At 44.4% G+C, this 24119-nt stretch overlaps 1 long non-coding RNA gene across 1 annotated transcript in view; it reads right to left on the reverse strand.

Moving 5' to 3' along the window:
* The window catches only part of LOC115070665, a 56033-nt gene that overhangs the window by 16938 nt on the left and 14976 nt on the right, over window positions 1-24119 (reverse strand). Inside the window, exon 2 of the long non-coding RNA XR_003849819.1 lies at window positions 6666-6750. This is a non-coding gene — a long non-coding RNA (uncharacterized LOC115070665). The remainder of the gene's footprint in view (window positions 1-6665; window positions 6751-24119) is intronic.

Below are 24119 nucleotides of genomic sequence, written 5' to 3' on the forward strand. Positions count from 1 at the left end.
ACATTTAAGCAATGCAAAAAAATTTAATTGGGAGATCATAGGCAGCTGCCTAGTGGTGTATGTGTAGAATCCTAACACTTGAGTGACTGAGGCTGGAGTATTGTGAGTCGAAGGCTAGAGTGGACTACACAGCAAGATCCTGTCTCAAAAAATATATACCAAGGTGGGCACGGTGGCACATGCTTTTAATCCCAGCACTTGGGAGGTAGAGGCAGGCAGATCTTTGTGAGATCGAGGCCTGTCTGGTCTACATAGCGAGTTCCAGCAACAAAAACAACAAACAGCAACAAAAAATAGTTAAGAGTACTGGCTGCTCTAGCAGAGGTCTCGGGTTTGAATCCCAGCACCCACATGGCAGCTAACAATCATCCATAACTCCAGTTCCAGGGATCTGAAACCCTCTTCTGACTTCTGTAAGCACTGCATGACATGGATGCACTTACATACATGCAGACATAACACTTATACACATAAAATAAAAATAAAATTAAATTAAAAAGTTGGAAGGCCATTCAACAGGGTGTTCCAGAGCTTTGAGTTCTTATACAAACAATCTGGAGTCCAAAGTAAATAGCAAACCCAGAGACTTTACCAATCAGAAACCGCTGACTAACCGTTAACTAGAGATTTTTCCAAGTAGACACTCCAAGTAACTTCTAACTAGATTCTTTCCACTCTAAGCCATCGGACACATTTTCTTCATTTTCCTTCTATGTTCATCCTATAAAAACTCACTGCTGGGGCTGGAGAGATGGCTCAGCGGTTAAGAACACTGATTGTTCTTACAGAAGACCCGGGTTCAAATCCCAGCACCCACATGGCAGCTAACAACTGTCTATAACTCCAGTCTCAGGGGATCCGACAGCCTCTTCTGTCCTCTGTGTGCACTGCACAACACAGGTGCACTTACCTACATGCAGGCAATACACACATATGCATAAAACAAAAATAAAAATAATAAATAAAATAAAAATAAAAACTCACTGCCTGGTGCTGGGAGATGGCTTACTTGGTGAAGTACTTGCTGTACAAGCATGAGGACTTGAGCTTGGGACCCTGGCACCTCTGTAAAAAGCCAGGTATGGGGATGCATATCTGTAATCCCCATGCTGGGAAGACAGGAGGATCCCAGGGCTTGCCAATGTAGTTGAACTGGTGAGCTCCAGTTTCAATGAGAGACCCTGTCTCAAAAAACAAGGTGGAGAGCAACAGAGGAAGACACTGAATATTGACCTCTGGATTTCCTGAGCACCTGCACACACATGCTTTTACACTTGCACACACGTGTAAACACATTACATACACACACATAAGTTTGCTGACCATAGTGCTATGGGAAGCTGCCTACTTCATAGTGGGCTACATAGTGGGACACTGTCTCAAAAAACAAAACAAACAAAAGAACAACAACAACAAAAAATCTAGGGGCTGGAGAGATGGCCAGGGGGTTAAGAGCACTGGCTGCTCTTAAAAAACCCAGGTTTGAATCCCAGCACCCATGGGGTGACTAACAATCATCCATAGCTCCAGTTCCAGGGGATCCAACCCCCTCTTCTGATCTCTGTGGGCATTGCACAACATGGGTGTACTTACATACATGCAGGCAAAACATTACATCCACACACATAAAATAGAAATAAATCAAAAGAAATTTAAAAAGCAACAAATATAATCTACAGTTTTTTTTCTTGGCAGATCTACTGTGCAGCCTCTGCCACCTGTGGACCTTGGTACAGGTCCACTGCTCCTCTGCCCTCTCCACTTCTTTTTTAAAAAAATTATTATTATTATTGTTGTTGTTGTTGTGTGTGTGTGTGTGTGCCTGTGTATCAGACGACAGCTTCATTGAGTCAATTCTCTACTTTCATCTTTTCATGGGTTCCAGGGATCAAACTCAGGTCTCCAGGCTTGAGCGACAAGAACTTTACCCACTGAGCCATCTTGCCAGCCCTGCCTTCTCCACTTCTGCCTACATGCGTCTGGAGCTGACACCAGCTCTAGCCCTCACCATGATCACAGATGGAAGCCCACGCTAGCCACACTCACTGCTCATGTTGCTTACTGGCTGGTTCTATTCTTTCATGGATGGGGGTTTGCCAAGTTCAGTCTTCCAACTCTTGGTTTCCGGTGGAGTCTTTTCCCACAAGGCAAGGAGAGGCAGTAGCAAATCTAGCTTTGCCAAGGTGCCTGATACCAATGAAATATTGTGCTTTCCTCCTACATCTGGCATTCCTCTGAAATCAGATAGGATCCAGGCCCATGTGGTTTGTTTCCAAGCAGCTGTTTCTCAAGCTGGGATTGACTGGGCTCTACACCTCACTGCCTTTACCCAGAAAGCTCAAAGCCACTTAGAGTGATTTTTTTTTTTTTTTTGGTCTTTTTGAGGCAGAGTCTCCCTGTAGCCCCAGCTGTCTTGGAACTCACTATGTAGACCAGGCTGGCCTTGAACTCACAGAGATCTGCCTGCCCCTGCCTCCCAAGTGCTGGGATTAAAGGCGTGCACCACCATGCCCAGCATAGAGTGATTTTTAAAAAATATTTTGTTTGTTTATTTATTTAGTAGAGAGAGGGTGTGTGTGCACGCCACAGTGCATGTGTGGAGGTCAGAGGACATCTTTTTTTGTTTTTGGTTTTTTTGAGACAGGGTCTTTTTCTAGTCCCAGATAGACAGGAACTCACTATATTTACCAGACTGGCCTTAATCTCACAGAGACCCACCAAACTCTGCTGAGATTAAAGGTCTGTGCTACCACATCTGTCCCCAGAGGATTGAACTCAGGTTTGTCAGAATTAGTGGCAAGCACCTTTGTCCACTGAGCCATCTCACCAGCCCCTATAGTGATCCTTTTTTGTTTTGTTTGGGTTTTGGATTTTGGGGGCAGGGTCTCCCTGTAGCTCCAGCTGGGCTGGAACTCCCTGTGTAGATCAGGCTGGACTTGATCCTGCCTGCCTCTGCTTCCTGAGTATGTGCCACCATGCCTGGCCTAGAGTGATTTCTTGTCAAATACACTCCTGGGCCTGGGGATCGAAAAGAGTTAAAGAGTTGTTAAAATATATTAGCACCAGGTCTGGATAGATGGTACAGCATTAAAGACTAAGGCTAACAACCAAAACACCCAAAATATATTACTACCAGGCTGAGTATTTTCCTTAGAGCATCAATTCTCAACTCAGAATGACTTTGCCCGCTTAGGGACATTTGGCAATGTCCGAAGATGTTGTTGGTGACCACAAATGAGGACCTGGGTGTTGACTGGCATCTAGTGAGCAGAAGTGAAGGGCGCTGCTAAATGTTCTATGAGGCACAGAACCACACCCCACAGCAAAGACTCCTCCAGCCCCAGATGCCAGCAACACCAACTATGAGATGCTGAGACACCACATCCTAGAAAAGGAAGGGTTAAATAGGAACCAGAAAGCAGGACTGGAAAGTTGGCTCAGCGGCTAAGAGCACTAGTTGCTCTTGCAGAGGACCCAGGTTGAAATCCCAGCACCCACATGGCTGCTAACAACTGCCTATAACTCCAGTCCCAAGGAATCTGATGCCTTCTTCCGACCTTGCATGACATGGGTGCACTTACCTACATGTAGGCAATATACCCATATATGTAAATTTTTTAAAAAATACTTTTTAAAAGAACCAAAAAGTAATTTCATTTTTTTAAAGGACAAGTTCTCCCTGTAGCCCTAGCTGGCCTGGAACTCATGCATACCAGGCTGGCCTCAAGCTTTCAGAGATCTACCTCCTTCCACCTCCTAAATGCTGGGATTAAAGACGTGCACCACCATACCTGGCAATTTCTTTTCTTTTCTTTTTTGATTTATTTTTATTTTATGTGTATGAGTGTTATGCCTGAATGTGTGTAAGTGCACTCATGTCGTGCAGTGCCCGTGGAGGACAGAAGAGAGTGTCGGATTCCCTGGAACTGGAGTTACAGAGTTAAAAACAGTTGTTAGCTGCCATGTTCAAATTCTGGAATTTGAACCTGGGTCTTCTGCAAGAACAGCCAATGCCCTTAACTGCTGAACCATCTCTCCAGCCCCAATACCCAGCAAGTTCAATGTTTTCTTGTTGTTTGGAGTTTGTTTTTAAGACTTTTTAGTTTATTATTATTAATTATTATTATTGTATGTGTGTGTGTGTGCGTGTGTGCGCACATGCAGGCAATAGTAAGTATGGGTAGTCAGAGGACAACTTTTAGAAGCTGGTGGTCTCCTTCCACTGTGGGTTCCAGGAACAGAACTCAGGTGTCAAGCAAGCAAGCATCTCCCTGCTAAGTCATCTTACCAGCCTGGTTTGGGGGTTTTGGGGACAGAGTTTCACACAGTCTGGCCTAGAATTTGTGATCCTCATGCCTCACAGTCCAAGCACTGGGATTATAGGTGTGCACCACACTGACCAGCTGGATTCAGTGTTATTTACTATAGGATGCAGGCACCATGGAATACCATCCAAATCGACTATGGCACATGGTTTAGAGAAAATTCTCTAAATAATGACAGGACACAGAGCATCAGGGTGACATCAGCCATAGGAGCTAAACAAATACAGCTCACCAAAGCCCTGTTTCAGAAAGGGCTCAAGGCCAGTAGCAGTTCTGGGAAGGCTGCACTGGACATGGCCTCACAGTCAACACTTCACCCACTTGTCACTGTTCCAGGGAGAGCAAACAGGTCAGTAGGGAAGCAGAGTCAGTGAACAAGCAGAAGGCAGCATCATGGGAACTCGTGTGCAGACTGTCAGGGGACTATGAGGAAGAGGGGACAGGGAACAGGAAAGTCTCCTCTAGGGATAGCAATGACACCAGCCCCAGAGCTCTGCCTGGCTGGAAGCAGGGCTAGCTCAAGGCTACCCAGGGCTCTGGCAGTGTGAATGGAACAAACACATTTAACTCTGATTTGTAGTGTGGATAGCAAGCCACACTAATGACCCTAAAACCATCTTAGAGATGTGTGTGCCGGGATGTTCATTGCATTTCTGCTCACACTCAAAACAAACAACAGAAACCCTGGAAACAACTCAAGCACTAAGGAAAGATCTGTGTGCATAAGGGCCCCCTGAGTTCAATCCCCAGGAGAAGGAAGAGGATAAAGGAGGAGGACGAGGACGAGGAGGAGGAGGAAGAGAGGAAGGAGGAAGAGAGGAAGGAGGAGGAGGAGAGGCATAAATTGGTATAATCATTTTGGAGACTGGCAATTCTAGCAAACATACACTTACCCTGTGGCCCAACTACTGTATTTCTCATATTTAATCTAGAAAAATCAAAATACATATACATAAAGAATAAAGGAGAGCCGGATGTGAAACCACAGGCCTGTGTTTCCAATACTCAGGAGACTGAGACAGAAGGATTACTGTGAGTTCGAGGCCAGCCTGAATTACATAGAAGCACTCTTTCTCAAAAAACAAAACCAGGGGCTGAAGAGATAGCTTTTAAAAGCAGTTAAGAGCCCTGGCTGTTCTTGTAGGAGACCCAGGTTTGAATCCCAGTACTCACATGGCAACTAACAATCATTTATAACTCCAGTTCCAGGGGATCCCACATCCTCTCCTGACCTCCTTGGGCATTGCATGACGTAGATGCACTTACAGCATGCAGGCAACATACACATAATATTTTAATAAATAAAATATTAAAAACAAAACCAAGCCAGAAGTAGTGGTACATGTCTTTAATCCAAGCACCCAGGAAGCAGATTTCTTTGAGATGGAGGCCAGCCTTGTCTACATAGGAAGTTCCAGGCCAGCTAGGGCTACAGGGAGACCCTGTCTCAAATAACCAAAACAAAAAACAAAGGCCAAGGGCCTAGAGAAATGGTTCAGGTGATAAAGTACCTTCTACACAAGCATGAGGCCCTGAGTTTGTATCCTCGCACACATATAAAAAGCCAGGCATGGTGGCATGTCCTGTAAGAGCTGGGAAGTGGAGACAGGCGGGGCCCAGTCTAGCCAAATCAATAAACTCCAGGTTCAGTGAAAGAGACTGCCTCAAAAAATAAGGTGAACCAAGTGTGGTATGCACACCTTTAATCCCAGCACTAAGGAGGCAGAGACAGGTGGATCTCTGTGAGTTTGAGGCCAGCCTGGTCTACACAGATGGAGCTCTAGGCCAGCCAGGGCTACATCAACAAACAAACAAAAAATTTGAAGAGCAATAGTGGAAAACTCCCCTCGACCTTGACCTTGGCAAACACAGGCATGTTCACTTGCACAGAAACATGGAGCCATCATATAGATACACACACACACACACATACACACACACACACAAACACACAAAGATGAAAAGCAAGAGAAAGACACTAATCTTTGACCTCTGACTTCCACAGGCTCACACACACTTACATGTGCATGTATACCCCTCCCCACACATGCATACACACGTGAATACAAACTAAAAACAAAAGTAAAAAGAATGAAGAATATGCTGCTATGTTCATATTATAAATGGCACGTGCCATGTTCATATTATAAATGGCATGCCTGTGATGGCTAATCTTGTCAACTGGGTGGGATTTAGAATCACCATGGAAACAAATCTCTGGGCATATGGATGAGGGATTTCTAGGTTAGGCTAATGGAGGTGGGAAGAGTAGCACCATCCCATGGGCTGGGATCCTAGTCTGAGTAGAAAGGAGAAAGGGGGCTGAGCACCAGCATTTACCTCCTCTGCTTCCTGACCGTGGATACAATGTGTCCAACTGCCTCAAGATCCTGCTACTGTGACTTCCCCACCACGCATCTTCACACTGAAAATAAAAATAAAATAAAAGCCAAAATAAACGCTTTCTTCCTTTTATCAGGTATTTTGTCACAGTAATGAGACAAGTGACTAATATAATGCAGTTCCCAAAATAGAATATAATCCAAATATCTACCCCTAGAAGATCAGGCATATCATATCATGGAATACTACTCAGCAATCAGAAGGAACAAATTACCCATCCACTTAATAGCTTGAATGAAGGTCAAAAGCATTATTTTGGGGGGAAAGAAGTCAAGCAAAAGATTATACACTCTGTAATGTCATTTATTAAAATGCAAAATAGGCCAACTCCCACACACACTTATCTACAGTGGTAGATATCAACTCTGGTTATCTGGGGTGGGTAGGGCTGGTAGGACCTGGCTAGAAAGGGGCTTGAAAGAGCTTTGTGAGGTACTGGGCATGTTCCACTTCTTGGCCGGGAGTGATGGTCACACAGTTGTCAGATGCCATTATACTAAGGTAAACAGTTCCCCCTTCCTCCAAAGTCACAGCCACTGGGACCTCAGCATGGACACTGCCAGGGTATTTGCAGATGTAATTAATAAAATTAGAGTGAGGTCAAGCCAGATTGGTGTTGGTCCTAATGCAGTAGTTGTGTTCTCCCCATACTCACGATGTTTTCTTTTCTTTTCAGATAAGATTTCAAGTAGCCCAGGCTGGCCTTAAGTGTACCATGTAGCTGAGGATGACCTTGAACACCTGATCCTCCGGCATCCACCTTCCAAGTGCTGGGATTACAGGCATGCACCACCGTGTCCGGCTTTCATGCAGGGCTGGGGATGGAACTCCGGGCTTGGTGCATAGTAGGCAAGCACTCTACCAATTAAGCTGTATCCCCGGGCCTCCAACAACTATTCTCATTAGAGAAGGAACTAGAGATGCACAGAGTACCACATGACGACAAGGTATAAAGTGGGGAGATGCGTGTGTGCAAGTAAAGGGGCCCAGGAACTGTGATAGCCACTGAAAGCTGGAGAGAGACAGCAGGATCTTCCCCTCCAGTCTACAAGCACACAGCCCTATCAACACTTCAATTTTGGATTTCTTACCACCAGACCTGTGAGAACACAGTTCTGTTGCTATAATAAGCTATCAAGTTCACGATACTTTGTTACAGTAATGCATCACCAAATTGAATGCTTAAGTTCCACACGTTTTATTTTAAACCGTACTTCCGAATTTAAAAATAAAGAGCTCCTCAAAAACAAGCTGAAGAAGGAGAAGGGTGCACCCTGGCTCTTGCTTCACCCAGTCAGACAGAACAGCTTTTGGAGCATAGCCCAATGCTGTTCAGAATTTTGAAGGCTGCCCTATCTGAGTGTTGTCCAGCCTTCCCGGGCCCAGGGGCTCTCCCTTCACACTCACTTACCATGCAAAACTGTCCCCTCTGTCCACAGGCAGTATGCCCCCTGACCCTCAGGTATAAATGCCATGTGGCCCATGATCAGCATTACTTAACAGACCCATTTTGTGGATGATCTGGTCAAAAGCAAACTAGCTCCCTTTACACAAAGCTGCTGTCTCCAGAACTAAAGACCAGAGACAGGTCTGGCCCTTTCCATTCACTCATGGATTCATAACTTAAAATGTCTACTGAGGTGATCTTCAGTCCTGTTCCTTTGCTTTCTGCAGCCCAAGTAGTTACAAAAGGAAAAATATAGGGCTGGAGAGATGGCTCAGCAGTTAAGAGCATTGGCTGCTCTTGCAGAGGACCCACATGGCGGCTGACAAAACATATGTAACTCCAGTTCCGAGTTATCTGACGCCCCCTTCTGGCCTCCACAGGCATTGCAGGCATATGGTGCACTGTATACTTACAGGCAAAACACTTAAACACAACACATAAATAAGGAAAAAGGAAATTTGAAAAATTAATTATGAGTAGAGAGATGGCTCAGCAGTTAAGAGCCCTAACTTCTTGCAGAGGACCCAGGTTCAGTTCCCAGCACCCACATGACAACTAACAACCATTCAAAACTCCAGCTTGCCAGGCCTGGTGGCACACACCTTTAGTCCCAGCACTTGGGAAGCAGAGGAAGATCTCTGTGAGTTCCAGGCCAGCCTGGTCTATAGAGCAAGTTCCAGGCCAGCTGGGGCTACAGGGAGACACTGTCTCAAAAAGACCAAAAGACAACAACAACAAAAACAAGAAAGAAAACTCCAGCTCCAGGGGACCTGACACCCTTGTTTGGCCTCTGCAGACATTGCATTGTCATGGGTACACTTACATACATGCAAACAAAACATTCATATGCATAAAATAAAAATACATAAATTTAATAAAAAATAATAATTTTTAAAATATATGTATGTGTGTCTGTGTGTGCAGGTGCCCAAGGAGGCCAGGAGAGGGGTGTAAGCTGGAGTTACAGGTGGTTGTGAGCCACCAGACGTGGACTCTGGGAACGGAACTGGGGTCCTCTGGAAGAGCTGCAAGCTCTCTTAACCCCTGAGTCATCTTTCCAGCTCCCAAACTGAATTTCTTAAATGTTTTTCTTTGACTTCATGGTGAATGTCCCTGACCTTGAGAACTAGCCCATCACCTGTCTCAGCGTACCCTGCACCTATCTGCAAAAAAATCAGGATCAGCCAAGGTCGGAGAACAATGAAGGCAGAGACAGCCTGGCCCAGGCTCTGCTGGGTTCTCTGTCCCATTAAGGGTCCTCACATTTACTGGAGGCTTCCTTGTACTGGGAGAATTTTCCACACATGAACTCACTGCATTCCCACAGCAAAGCCCAAGGGAAGATGAGGAAACGGAGGAGCAGAAGGGTGAATTGCTGTGTCCCAATTAGGGGCAGATCAGAGATTTTAGCCCAAACAGATGAGCCAGAGACCACTGGCTTGTTTTGGTTCTTGGAACCGGGTCTTGCTATGCAGCCAGGCTGGCTTCAAACTCTCAGTCCTTCTGTCTCTGTCTCCCAAGTAAACAGACACGTGCTACCACACCATGCTAGACCACTGCCCTCCCCCTTTTAATGTATATGAGTGTTTTGCCTGCATGTATGTAGGTGTACTACATGGGTGCAATGCCTGCAGAGGTCAGAGGAGGTTGTTGAATCCCCTGGAAGTGGAGTTACAGATGGTTGTTAGCTGCCATGTGTGTGCTGGGAACCAAACCTGGGTCCTCTGTAAGAGTAAACCAGTGTTCTTAAGTGCTGAACCATCTCTCCAGCCCCTTCCCTTTGCTTTTAAGATTGATTTTATTTTAAATTATGTGATGTGTGTATCTTTGTGCGAGTATGTGCACATATGAGTGCAGGTACCCACGAAGTCCAGAAGAAGGTGTTAGACCCCCTGGAACTTTGTTACAGGCAGTTGTGAGCCACCTGACCTGTGACTCAAACTCAGGTCCTCTGCAAAAGCAGTACTTCCTCTTAACTGCCGAGACATCTCTCCAGCCCCCAGACCACTGTCTTAACAATCAGGCTGTCCTACTGATGGAGATCACATCCTGAGGCGTGACTGAGAGCCAAAGGCTTTTCTTTGTTTCCAATTCAGAACTTTTTGCCTTTTTTTTTTGTTTTTCATTTCATTCTTGAGAACATTAGGGCAATGGGTTTCAAGTTTAGTTTTAGAATAGCACAGAGACTAAGCCTGTTGGGACATTCTCCAAAACGTTACATAAACAAAACAGGATGAAACAGGATAAAGGCTCTCTGTGGTTATATTTTCGGGGGGTTTAATATGTTATGGTTTGTTTTGTTTGTTTTGCAGTGACAATTAACAAAAACAACAAGAGGATGAACTAGAAAAGACTGAGATCAGAATCACAGTTTCCAACTTGGTGGGAAATTCCGGTTTCTACTGTCCATTAATTACTCCAGGAAAGACTGTGAGCTGAGATTCCTGGGAGAGAATCAAACCAGTAGGTCCTTACTTCAGGATCTGTAGTCGAGCATGTAGTTACCAACACTGCACATGTCTATAGAGAAGACTACGGTAGTTACTCAGTCAAAAGAGCCTCTCAAGTTGGGTGACTCCAGACACTAAAGAACCAAAGGGAATTTAGCTCAGGAGTACAAGGATGGTTCAATATTAAGAAACCTCCTGATAGGTGTGGTGGCACACACCTTTAATCCCAGAACTCTGGAGGCAGAGGCAAGCAGATCTCTGTGAGTTCAAGGCCAGTCTGTCTACATAGTGAGTTCCAGGCCAGCTGGGGCTACAACAGAGACCCTGTCTCAAAAAGACAAAAAGAGAGAGGGGGGGAGGGAGGGAAGGAGGGGGAAGGAAGGAGGGAAGGAAGGAAGGAAGGAAGGAAGGAAGGAAGGAAAGAAAGAAAGAAAGAGAAAGACCGCTTAAGAGCCTGGAGAGTTGGTTCAGTGGTTAAGAACACCCACATGGCAGCTAATAACCATTTGTAACTCCAGTTCTAAGGGATTTGACACCATCTTCTGTCCTCCATGGACATTGCACGACATGGGTGCACTTACCTACACACAAGTAATACACACATACACATAAAATAAAAATAATAAAATATTTTAAAAAATAAAGAAAGAGCCGGGCATGGTGGCGCATGCCTTTAAATCTCAGCACTCAGGAGGCAGAGGCAGGCAGATCTCTGAGTTCGAGGCCAGCCTGGTTTCCATAGCAAATCCAGGCCAGCTGGGTCTACAGGGAGATCCTGTCTCCCTTGTAAGTGCTGAGTATGCATTTAATAAAATTCAACATCCTTTCCTGATAGAAATGCTTATTAAAGCGGGGATTGATGGGCAACGCCTGTTTTAGATTTCATTTTACTTTTTAAAAATTATGTGTGTGTGTGTCTGTCTGTCTGTGTGTCTGTGTCTGTGTGTAGGTATGTGCACATGAGTGCAGTGTCCACAGAGGCCAGACAAGATGTCAGATCCTGTTAGAGCTGGAGTTACAGGAGGTTGTGAGCCACCTGATGTGGGTGCTGGAAACAAAACTGAGGTCATCTGCAAGAAAGGTATGTGCTTTTAACCACTGAGCCATCTTTCCAGCCCCAATGGGTAATTCCTTAACATGATGAAATGTAGCTATCTCAGGTATAGGCTTGAATTTAGCTTAGAAAATTGAATTTAGCTTTAGAATTATTAGAAATGTTTCCATTAAAAATAGGAACAAGAAGCTGGAGAGAGGGCTCGGCAGTTAAGAGCACTGGCTGCTCTTGCAGAGGACCCGGGTTGGGTTCCAGCACCCACACGGTGGCTAACAGCCGTTCCTAACTCCAGTTCTGATGCCCTCTTCTGACCTCCAAGGGCGTTGCATGCACTTGGAGCACTATGTTCTTGGAAAGGAAAATTTATTACCACAAAAGTATCCATTTAAAAAATTTTCTTTTCTTTTCTTTTCAAGATTATTTATTTTTGTTTTATGGGTATGAATGTTTGTTTATACGTGTGTAAGTATACCATGTGTGTGTCTGGTGCCTGCAGAGGCCAGAAGAGGGTGTCAGATCCCCTAGAACTGGAGTTACAGGCAATTGGGAGCTGCCATTTGGGTGTAGAAACCAAACCCAAGTCCTCTGCAAGAGCAGCCAGTGTTCTTAACTACTGAGCCCTCTCTCCAACTCCCTATTTTCTGAATTTAATGCATGAATTTAAACTAATACTCATACATTTTACAATATAAAGTATTTATTTTATTTTGGGGGTTTTAAAATAAGGTATCATATAGCCCAGGACGGCCTTGAACTCATGGCAATTCTCCTGCCTCGGCCTTCTGAGCAATGAGATTACAGCTATGTGCCACCTTTGGGCCAATGGCCAATACACATGATAAAAATTGCTCTACCCCACTAGTTATTAGAGAAACAAAAACCAAAACCACAAATTACTACCAAACACACACCACAATGAATAAAATTTAAAAGACCAACAAATCAAAGTGATGCAAGGATGCAGAATCACTTGGATACTCGGATATTTCTGGAGGGAGTGTTGTTACACATCTATTCAGAAAACAGTTTGGTGATGTTTTCTGAACTTGGATTTGTGCATATCCCACAGCCCGGCAATCTGCTGCTAACTAAATATCCCACAAAAATGTGTGTACCAGGTACCAAAAGCTGTGTGCTGCAGTGGCATTCATGAAACCCCCAAGCTGGAAACAAATTAACATCCATCAACAGAAGAATAGATCACTAAGTCTTGCAAACATAGTGAAAAGAAACCCTAGCAAGTAAAGGAGGTAAAGGTGCTTACAGCGAAAGACTGGCAACCTGAATTCAATCCCCAGAACCCACGATGGAAGGAGAGATCCAACTCCCAAAAGTTGTCCTCTGACCTCCTGTGCATACACCATGGCCCTCTCACACTCACATTCACACATCATACACAATAATAATAAATAAATAAAAATTTAAAAATTATATATAAAAATAACTATATTTTGTACATGTGTGCACATTTGTTTCTGTTCATGTGAACATGTGTATGACAGCCAGAGAATACCTTAGGTGTTGTTACTCAGATGCCAATCACCTTTTATTTTTTTTGAGACTTAGCCAAGTAGGCTAAGCTGACCAACTAAAGAGCCCCAGGGATCAGCGTGTCTCAGCCTCCCCAGCACTGAGATTAGAAGCTCTGTTCAGCTTTTTTTTTTTTTTCTTTTTGAGACAGGGTCTCCCTGAAGCTCCAGCTGGCCTGGTACTCACTGTGTAGACCAGGCTGGCCTTGAACTCACAGAGATCTGCCTGCCTCTGCCTCCCAAGTGCTGGGACTAAAGTCGTGCACCACCACGCCTGGCTCAAGCTTTCTTTTTTTAACATGGGTTCTGGGGATCCAACTCAGGCCCTCATACCTGCAAAGGCAAGCATTTTACCAACTCAGCTATCGCCCCAGCCCTACAGTTTTTTGTTGTTGGTTAAGCTTTTTGTTATTTATTTATATATTTATTTTGAGGCAGGGTCTCCCTGTAGCCCCCCAGCTGGTCTGGAATTCACTATGTAGACCCAGGCTGGCCTTGAACCCACCTGCCTCTGCCTCCCAAGTTCTGGGATTAAAGGCATGCACTGACTGGCCTATTTGTTTTTATTTTATGTGTATGAATGTTTTGCCTGCATGTATGTAAGTGCACCTATGTCATGCAATGCCCCAAGAGGTCAGAGGAGGGTGTCGGATCTCCTGGAACTGGAGTTACAGACCGTTGTTAGCCACCATGTGGGTACTGGGAACCAAACCCATGTCCTCTGTAAGAGCAGCTGGTGCTATCTTAACCACTGAACCATGCCTCCAGCCCCAGTATTTTTTTTTTCAAGTAGAGCAAAACCAATCTATGACATAAGAAACAAAAATGAAGGGCTGGAGAGATGGCTCAGCAGTTGGGAGTACAAACTGCTCTTGCAGAGGACCCTGGGTTCAATTCCCAGTATCCACATGGCAGCTGACAGCTGTCCGTAACTCCAGTTCCAGGTGATCAGATGCCTTCTTCTGACTTCCATGGGCAATGTACAATGTGGGTGTGCTTACACATATGCAGTCAACACACTCATACACATAAAATAAAAATAATAAAATATTTTTTAAAAAAAGAAACGGGCTGGAGAGATGGCTCAGCAGTTAAGAGCATTGACTGCTCTGCATAGGACCCAGGTTCGATTCCCAGCACCCACATGGTGGCTACGAACCATCCTTAAATCCAGTTCCAGGGGAATCCAAAGCCTTCTTATGACCTCCGTGGCACTGCATGACATGGGTGCACTCACACACATGCAGGCAATACTCTCATACACATAAAATAAAAATAACAAAATATTTTTAAAAAGAAACAAAAATGATTATCTGTCAGAAAAGAGTGGATAGTTATTAGTTACTCCATTGCTCTGACAAATACCTGATGAAAAACAACTTAAAGAGAGGAATTATTGATTTGGGCTGACAGTCTCAGAGTTCCATCCATATCCATTGATTTGGACCTGTGGTAAGGCAGAGCATCATGGTGGTGGGAGCCTGTGGAGAAGAAAGCTATTCACCTCATGACGGACAGGAAGCAGAGAGGAGGAAGGAACTGGTAGCCAGGGGACCTTCAAAGGCCTGACCCCTGGGACCTACTTCTGGCAGCTAAGCCCTGCTGCCTAAAGTTTCCAGGATCACCCACAATAGCGCCACCAGCTGGTGATCAAATATTTAACACAGTATATGGGGTACACTTCATATTCAAAGCACAGCAGATAGTGATTCTCTGGGGCGGTGGATGGGGGATGGTGGGGAGGCCAAAGAGGGGGAGGCCAAGGGGTGTCCACGTGCTGATAATGTATTTCCAGATTTGGATAAGAACTGCCATTGTGATATCTCATTACACTTTATTTTCCTTTCCTGTATGATGTATTGGACTTTGGTTTAGGGTTTATTTGCTTTTTGTTTGTTTGTTTGTTTGTTGTTTGAGACAGGGTCTCTCTGTAGTGCCAGCTGGCCTGGAACTTTATATATAAACCAGGCTGGCCTTGATCTCCCAGAGATGTGTCTGCCTCTGCTTCCTAAGTGCTGGTATAAAGGCATGCATCACCATGCTCAGCTACAATTTTTTTATTAAAGAAAATCCAATTAAAACTCTATCAGGTATGTAATTAAATATTTGATTTAGATGAAAGATAAGCTAGAATAGCCTGAAAGAGCTCAGGAAATGAGAGTAACATCCCTTCCAGATATTGCAATATATTTTTAAATATTATAATACAAACCTTTGTAGATAGAAAGTAGGTCCATGAATGAGCATGCCTAAGACACCAGGGGACTGGTCAGCAGTTTCTAAAACGCATCCAGTTTTATATAGAAAAAAGATCTTATGAAAAATAGCTTCTGATAAAACAGCTTCTCTATTTAATAGGGGAAAGACAGCCATCTGGAAAGAAACACGGGTAGATCTATTCTTCCCAGTATACACCAGGATGAATGCCAAATAGATAAAATCTTAAATGTAAAATAACAAGAAAATACAAGACACATTCTGTCATCCGAAAGTGAGGAGGATTTTTGTACCTAGATTCAACGTTCTGAAGCCATCGAGGATGATGATCAAGGATGATCTGACCATACAAAAACAAAAGTCTGTGCATGAAGGGTTGGTGAGAGGGCCCAGCAGGTAAAGGCGCTTTTACTTGCTGCCAAGCCTGATGACCTGAGTTCAATCATGTAGTGGAAGAAGAAAACTAGCTCTTGCAAGTTGTCCTCTGATCTCCACATGTGCACTGTGACAAGCACATGCTGCCCCCCGACCATGTGAAATAAATAAATAAAGGTTTCTTTTTTAAAGTTGTACATGCAAAAAAAAAAAAGAAAGAAAAAAAGATGACAAAATTACAGGTGGTGTTAGTTACTGCCCAGTGCTCTGCCCTTGAATTATATTCAATAAATGTTTCTTTCTTTAAAAAAAGAAAAAGAAAGAAAAGAGAAAACTGCTACAGTGGATGCAATGTATCCAAGACAAAAAGCAATCCCTGAGATGTAAACAGTTCCTAGAAATAAAATTTTAAAAGCCAACAATTCTATTTTTGAAATAAACAAAGGACATGAGTGAGACAGTGTCGGGAATGCCATCCTTGTGCTGAAAGCCTTTACCATCTTTTTTTTTGTTTTTGTTTTTTTTTTTTGGTCTTTTGGAGACAGGGTCTCCCTGTAGCCCCAGCTGTCCTGGAACTCGCTATGTAGATCAGGCTGGCCTTGAACTCACAGAGATCCACCTGCCTCTGCCTCCCAAATGCTGGGATTAAAGGTGTGCGCCACCAGACCCGGAGCCTTTACTGTCTTAATCAGAGCATCCAGGACTACTGGCAGGAGGCCCTCAACAAGGTTGACCAGATGACAGTCCCTCCTAGACAGTGCTGGGGCTGTAACTCAGTTGGTAGTATTTGCCTAGCATGCATGAAGCTCTGGGTTTGATCCTTAGCACTGCATAAACTGGGCATGGTGGCATCTGCCTATGATTTCAATAACCAGGATATGAAATTGGGGGATCCAAAGTTCAAGGTCATCCTTGGCTATAGAGTAGGCACAGTAAGTTCCAGGCCAACCTGGGTTATGTGAGACCCTGCCTCCAAAAAATAAATAAATAAATAAAAAGAGCAGGGGTGACGGGTATGGTTGAGCATGCATTTAATCCCAGCACTCAGGAGGCTGAGACAAGCAAATCTCTATGATATTAAGGCCCAGCCAGCCTGGTCTACATAGCAAGTTCCAGGCCAGCTGGGGCTACAGGGAGACCCTGTCTCAAACCAGCAACAAGAAAAACCAAAAACCCAGGGGAAAGAGGAAAAGAAAGAAGGAGGGGAGAGGAGGAACAGCTAGGAAGGGTCGTCAGTCCCTTCCCTGAGATTCCAGCCCCTCCCTCTGGTCCCGTGCCCTATCTGTATGTAAATCTGCCTAGCTGTATGGGCAGCTGCTAAGAGTGTATAGAGGACAGAAGGTTACCAGAAGAGTGACTCCATCTACGCAGCCGAGGGAAATCACCATCTATGCTGAGGTGGGACTTTTAAGCAATGTAGCTGTTTGGGGGTCCCCCATGCACCTGTAAGTAACCCTTCAACCATGCTCTGTCAGTAAGCCCAATAACATCATTGGTTCACCAGGCCAAACCTGGATGGAATTGTTCCATGGGCTGTCCTCTGTGTCCCATCTGGGGTGAGTAGATACTTGTTTCTGTCTCCTCAAAAGTTAACACAACAGATCAAGAAAGAAAAATAGAAATGGTCTTTAAACACACTATAAATCAAAATCCTTTCATAACACATTCAAATTAAGATGCCGAGTCACTTCATTTATCAGATTGGTAAAGAGCCAGGACCTGGCAAGGAAGCCCATTGATGTGGGAAAGTGGGAACTTATTAAAGCTGACACAGGTATCATTGGTGCTAACTTCATGGGCGGGGAATTGGCAATTCCTCTCAAAGCTACTGAAACAGACATCTTAGCAATCCCCTGACTGGGAACTCATCCTGCATATGTAATCTGCACCTACAGAATGCTCATGGACAAGGTTCTTCATCTTAGTGATGTGTCTGGTAACAGACTGCAAACAATATGAATGTTCAACACACAAGAGTAGTGTGCAATCTACACCAAGCAAGACTGGGGTCAGTGTGGATTCTGCTTTGCAAACTCTGTCCAGCAGAGCAAAGCATTTTGTATATTATGTATGTGTATACATGTGTGTGTGTGTGTGTGTATCTTTGTATGTGCATAAAGAGATTCTGTGTTAGAATGATTCACACTCAAATGTAAAACACTGGAAGTTCAAAATTCTCTCAGAAATAATGCATCTTTTTTTTTTTTTTTGTCTATTTGAGATGGGGTCTATCTGTAGCCCCAGCTGGCCTGGAACTCACTATGTAGACCAGGCTGGCCATGATCTTACAGAAATCCACCTGCCTCTGCCTCCCAAGTGCTGGGATTAAAAACATGTGCCACCATGCCTGGCAAAACAATGCCATGAGATGACTCAGAGGGTAAAGCTGCTCGCCACAAAGCCTGACAACCCAAGTTCGATTCCTTGGACCCACAAGGTGAAAGGAAGAGAACAGACTCCTGTAAGTTGTCCTCATATTTTAATTTTTAAATTATTTTTTGGGTTTTTTGTTTTGTATTTTTTTGGAGACAGTGTCTCCCTGTAGCCCCCACTGGTCTGGAACATGCAATGTAGACCAGGCTGACCTTGAACTCAGAGATCTGCCTGTCTCTGCCCCCCTGAGTACTGGAATTAAAGGCTTATTCCACTATAGGTGGCATTATTTTATTTTTTTAAATTATGTGTCTCTGTGTGTGGGTATGTGCATGTGAAAAGAGGGCATCAGATCCCCTGGACCTGGAGTTACAGGTGATTGTGAGCTACTCAGCATGGATACTTGGATATAAACTCAGGTCCTTTGCAAGAGCAGTACATGCTCTTAACCACTGAGCTGTCCCTCCAGTCCTTCAGTCTATGATTTGATGGACCTTTTCCCAGGGAATAATTCTTTCATTTAACAGATGTTTGCCTAGCATGATCCAGCAAGTTCGGAACTGCACCCATAGTTCAGAAGTTCTGGGGTTGGGATGTCTGAAGGTAGCTATAGAGGAAAGGATTCCTCAGTTATCCCATGAATCAGCTGGAGCTGAGCAGACACAATAATCTAAAACAGATACCCAGCTAGGACAGGTGCTGGGTGGTTATGGACAAACATGGGGAGAGAAATTCCCACCATTGTTCTTTGTCAGGTAGTTTAAACCACATGAATATATTACCTAATCAAAATATTAAACATGGAAAAAAAAAGTTCTGGAGGGCCTAAGCCTCTACCAGGACCCACACCACCTACCCAGTTTCTGTCCCCATTTGTCATTAGGTGATGCCAAACGTTCCCTAGCAGTTCTATCACCTGTCATAGCTCACTGGCACACCTGCCAGACCTATCTTACATCAACCTGCTCCTACGGGGTGTGGGGAGGTAGAAAGAGCTGAGACAATGCTCTTCTAAGCCTCTGCTAAACCTCAGCTTCCTCTTGGGCGGAGCAAAGAAGAGCTGAGCAATATGACAGAATTTCTGGGAAGTACAGGCACATGAGGCCTTTAGAAAGAGACACCAAACTCACTCTGTGCCTGCTGCACAATCATAAGGACCAGAGTTCAGATTCCAGCATCCATGTAACAAGCCAAGCATCCTGTGCACACCCATAACCCCTGCCCTGAGGCCAGTGGAGGGAGGATGATCACTGGGGCTTGCTGGTTTCCAACCTAGCTGAGAAAATGCGAGCCTCGGGTTCAGGGAGAGCCTGCCTCAAAGGGACAGGTGCAGAGTGATACAGGAAGAAGGTCAATGGCGTCTTCCGGGCTCCACATGCATATATAGACATGCACAGACTCCTGTAAGTTGTTCTCAGATTTTAATTTTTTAAATATTTTTGGGGTTTTTTTTTGAGACAGTGTCCCCACGCACTTGCATGCATGCATAGACACATACCTACACATTAAATAAATAAATAAGGATATCAAGATGACTCAACAGGTAAAGGCATCTGCCACCAAGCTTAAGTGACCTGAGTTCAATCCCTAGGGCCCACATGCTGGAAGAAGAGAACCAACATCCAAAAGTTGTGCTCTGACACAAAAAATAAATATATAGTAACAATTGTTTTCAAAAAAATCATAAAACAGCAACAACAAAATGAAACATCACTTTGCATTCAGTGGTTACACAGTCATACTCAGCTGTGCCGAATGGCAGAGCTGAGATCAACTTCTCTTAAAATATTTTATTTAGGGGCTGGAGAGATGGCTCAGAGATTAAGAACACTGGCTGTTCTTGCAGAAGACCCGGGTTCAAATCCCACATAGCAGCTAACAATTGTCCGTAACTCCAGTTCCAGGGGATCTGACAGCCTCTTCTGCCCTCCATGGGCACTGCATGACAGGGGTGCACTAACCTACATGCAGGCATTACATGCATACACATAAAATAAAAATAATAAAACTTTTAAAATATTTTATTTATTATTTTTATTTTATGTGTATTGCCTGCATGTGTATAAGCGCACCCCTGTTGTACAGTCCTCTACACTTCCAAGGGGGCTTCCAGCTGCCGTCAAGCAGAACCTTTGACTGATCTTCACATAGACGGAGCTGGTAAAAGAAAGGAGCCAGGGGCTCCTCCCAAGCCCATGTGACCCCTAAGGAATAGATCCCCAAACAACCTTAAGAGTCAAAATAAATTGGTTTATTTGGGCCAACTGAATGGTCTTAAACACCCGAAAGGAAAGTATAACCAAAGAGTAAAGTCATCAGCATATTTCTTTAAGAGTGCAAGTGATCACGCTTCCCAGACATTAGGCTTAAGTCCACATAAAAAGTTATTTAGACAATTGTTTCTCATTGATGATTTTGTTTCTAATCACAAAGTGCTGCTCAGATGTAAGACTTCAAACCTTGGTCTGTAATACTGTAGTGCCCACCTGTAGCTAAGGGAGACAACCAGCTAGTGTTCTAAAATGATGGCTAAATTTGTTTTCTCCCCCTATTAGAAGCCTTTGAGAGGAAACTGACACTGATTCTAGCCACTCCAACAGCTATCAAAGTGCCTGAAAACAAATCCCGAGTCCATCACTCTTGAGTCCAGCCTTAGCAGACAAAAGAAAAATGAGGAACCCAACAGAGGGATGCTTTTGGAAGCTCTCATCAAGAGAGCTCTGATATGAACATTTGGTTTTGACTTTTTTTCTGGTTCCCTGTCTAGAACGTGTAATGTTAACTACTCTTCCTTTTACTTCTCCTTCTCATCTCCTAGGCACCAGTCAAGGACTTTCTTTTCTCCCTACAGTTAAGAGTTATGCGGTTTGGGAGTCTTTTAGATAGACCTACTGAAAGGGTACCCCAATTGCCTCACTCTGCATCCCTGTTCAGCATGGAAGAAGCCACAGTGGTCTGCATCCCAATTCCCTACCGATAATTTGGGTAACCTCTTCAGGGGATGGTGTGATAAGAATAGGAGGTAGGAACTGTCTAGGCAATTAGGGTAAAAAGACCCCAAAGAAAAGTAGCCAGTTTCTTGGCTAAAAATCAAAATGTCTTTGGGCCTCTCAGCAACATACTCTGCTCTAAAAGCCAAAAATGTCGAAAGTATTTGGGAACTTGTATCTAATTCTTAAAAGATTTTAGGGTTAATTCTTCAGAGGGGGGGAATGTTAGACACATTTTTTAAAAAAAAGAGTACGCAAAGTTGTTCAGGAAAAACTGATGGGGAGATATGGGAGGAGTTGGAGGGGAGGGAGTGGGCATGGATTTTATCAAAATACCTTATATGCATGTATGAAATTCTCAATAACATTTTTTAAAAGTTAAAAAAAAAATCGGGGCTACAGAGATGACTCAGCATTTAAGAGCACTGACTGCTCTTGCAGAGGACCCAGGTGATGGCTAACAACTGTTCTTAGCTCCAGTTCCAGGAGATCTGATGCCCTCTTCTGACCTCCATGGGCATTGCACCACAGGGGTGCACTTTATACATGTAGACAATACACTCATATACATGAAATAAAAATAATAAATGAAAAATATTTAAAGAGTACCAGAGAGGACAACATAGAAGACTCAGAAAATATTGAGGAGGGTTAGGGGCAAGAATGTTAGAGTGGGAGGAAGGGATAGAATGGTGTGGAATGTTATTTTCTGGGCTGGACATGACCTTTGCACTCGTTCAGTGCCCTCAGAGGTCAGAAGAGGGCGTTGGATCCTCTGAAACTGGAGTTATGGATGGTTGTTAGCCCCCATGTGGGGTGCTGGGAATTGAACCCAGGTCCTCTGCAAGAGCAGTCAGTGCTCTTAACCGCTGAGCCATCGCTCCAGCCCTGATGTCAGCCAGTAGCTTTTATTTATTTAATTAATTAATTAATTTAGAGACAATTTCTCTCTGTGGCCCCAGCTAGCCTGAAACTCACTATGTAGACCAGGCTGGACCTGATCTCACAGAGATCGCCTGCCTCTGCCTCCTGAGTGCTGCGATTAAAGGCATGTGCCAAGACACCCCACTGAGATGAACTTCTTAAGCCTCAGTGTGCTTAGAGCCCCCAGAGAGCTGGACCAGGGAGCACATGTGTCTAATTCTAGCTGCTCAGGAGGCTGAGGCAGAAAGATTTTAAGTTCAAGGTCAGCCTAGGCAACTTAGTTAAACCCTGTCTGAAAATTAAAATTTTTAAAGTCTCTGGGAGGGCTGTGGTCAATTGGATGAAGTGCTTGCCTAGCATGTACAAAAGCTCAGCGTTCATTTCCCAGCACTGCATAAACTAGGTCTGGGGTTACATGTCTGTAATCCTACTTGGGAAGTAGAGTCAGTAATACCAGAAGTTCAAGGTCATCTTCAGCTACAGATTGAATTCCCGGCCAGTCTGGACTACATGAGACTCTGTCTCAAAAGAAAAAGCGGGGAGCAGGGGCTGGGGATACAGCTCAATACTGGGACACTTGCCCAGTGTTCACAAGGGCCTGGATTCCACCTCAAGCACTGTGAAAACAAAAAGAGAGAAAGAACACTGAGAGGCTGTGAGGAGTCAGGGTCCAGGCCCTCAGGGACGCACTACAGTGGGTCTGGGGCCCGTGAGCTTGTCTCTCTAACAAGTGCCCATGTTGCTACCATCACTGTCAGGCCCATGGTTTTGGAACATCCAATTTCAGTTGTTTACAGACAGAAAACTGGGCCTTGGGACAAAAAAAAAAAAAGGCAAGCTATTTGCCCTAGGCAACTTGGACAACACTCAGAGCAGGCAGAGCCTGTCTGCCATCCCTTAGGCTCACTAGTCCCATCTCCAGTCCAGGTCTGTGCTACAAACCGGTCTAAGCCAGTAAGTGAAGCCAAACCTCTAGACAAAGGCCAGGAAATTGACTATATTGAGTACAGTCAGGGAGCTTCACACAAATCTCTAGGCTGTTCTTCCCTTAGTTTTTCAGTGGGATTTCAGGGTGTCATTATGGTGCCCAGGCTGGTCATGAACTTCTGCACTCAGGTGATCCTCCTGCCTCAGCCACTGAAGGAGCTGGGACTACAGGTGTCTGTCACTATGCTTGGTCAAGCTGTTTGATTTTTTAAAAAATTTTTATTTATTATTTTTATTTTATATTATGTATGAATATTATCGCCTGCATGTATGTAAGTGCACCTGTGTTGTGCAGTGCCCACAGGGGTCAGGAGAGGGCGTCAGATCCCCCTGGAACTGAAGTTACGGACAGATGGTTGTTAGCCACCGTGTGTGCTGGGAATCGAACCCAGATCCTCTGCAAAAGGAGTCAGTGCTCTTAACCACTGAGCCACCTCTCCAGCTGTTCATTTTTAAAAATGTACTTTGGTCAAAATGATTTTTTTAACTGAGTCATTTTGCCTCCCAAAGATTCACATCTCTGACAGGCCCAACTGTGGAACTCTGAGGGAGACAGCAAGCATTTCTCAGCATGCCTGGGTGGCAGGTGTTGGGGGATCTGATGGCTGGTGGCTACCTCACCTCCTGGAAAACCTGCAGATCTGTGCTAGATGCTTTTTTTTTTTTTCCCAAAAACTTTATCACTGACAAAGAGTCTATGAAGGGCTGGCAAGATGACTGAGTGGATAAAAGTGCTTGCCACAAAAGTCTGACCGCCTGAGTTCAAGTCCCGGAATTGACAAAAGACTGGATTTATGTCTGTGATCTCAGCACTTCTACAGTGAGATGGAGAGTGGAGACAGGAGAATCATCCAGAAGCTCCAGTGCCAATCAGCCTGGAGTACACAGAGCAGCAGAAACTTACAAGAGAGACCCTACCTCAAAAATGTGAAAGGAGAGATCAATTCCCCAAACTTGTCCTCTAACCTCCACAGATATGCCATGACATACACGACTACACACACACACACACACACACACACACACACACACACACACAATAATA

Source organism: Nannospalax galili, unplaced genomic scaffold, assembly GCF_000622305.1.
Source record: "Nannospalax galili isolate Female #2095 unplaced genomic scaffold, S.galili_v1.0 scaffold56, whole genome shotgun sequence".
In the NCBI taxonomy this organism is placed as follows: Eukaryota; Metazoa; Chordata; class Mammalia; order Rodentia; family Spalacidae; genus Nannospalax; species Nannospalax galili.